The following is a 490-nucleotide window of genomic DNA, read 5'->3' as shown; positions in this document are numbered from 1 at the left end:
TTTTTTTTTCCAGAGCTACATATAAGTTTGGTGCTTTGTTTGGTGTCCACATCTTGACTGAATTATGTAATCAGTGTATAATAACATTTAAAAAAACATTTTCATTCTTGATAGTTTGTGAGTGTAGGACTTTTTTTTTTCTTCATCTAAAAGTTAGCTGTGACTTTTATTAAATCAAAGCGAACCGTAAAGCTTAAAAGTTGTACAATTTACACTGTTCCTAAATCTTTGTTTTGAGGCCTAATACAGAGAAATCCGTTTTTTTCTCTCAGTAAACATGTTTGATTTTGAAAGTCGGCCTTCATGATTATGAAACCTACATTTTGTCTTTTACCACCAAGGCCAGAATTAGCTTGGCATCTGGTATTGATAAACGGGCATCAATAAGTATAGTTTGTCAATATGTAATTACAGCTATACGACTGGGTGCACTGAGCTGAAGAAAGTATAAATACATCTTCAATAAGGACAAAAATAATAGTTAAATAAG

The 490-nt window shown here is 31.6% G+C and overlaps 1 protein-coding gene across 1 annotated transcript in view; it reads left to right on the top strand.

The window, feature by feature from the left end:
• znf292a (zinc finger protein 292a) overlaps positions 1–490 on the top strand; it is a 12476-nt gene that overhangs the window by 1535 nt on the left and 10451 nt on the right. The window lies entirely within an intron of this gene.

This window comes from Morone saxatilis, unplaced genomic scaffold, assembly GCF_004916995.1.
Source record: "Morone saxatilis isolate NCDOM2014 unplaced genomic scaffold, NCSU_SB_2.0 Contig3, whole genome shotgun sequence".
Classification (NCBI taxonomy): domain Eukaryota; kingdom Metazoa; phylum Chordata; class Actinopteri; family Moronidae; genus Morone; species Morone saxatilis.
This window is presented reverse-complemented; position numbering and strand designations above follow the sequence as displayed.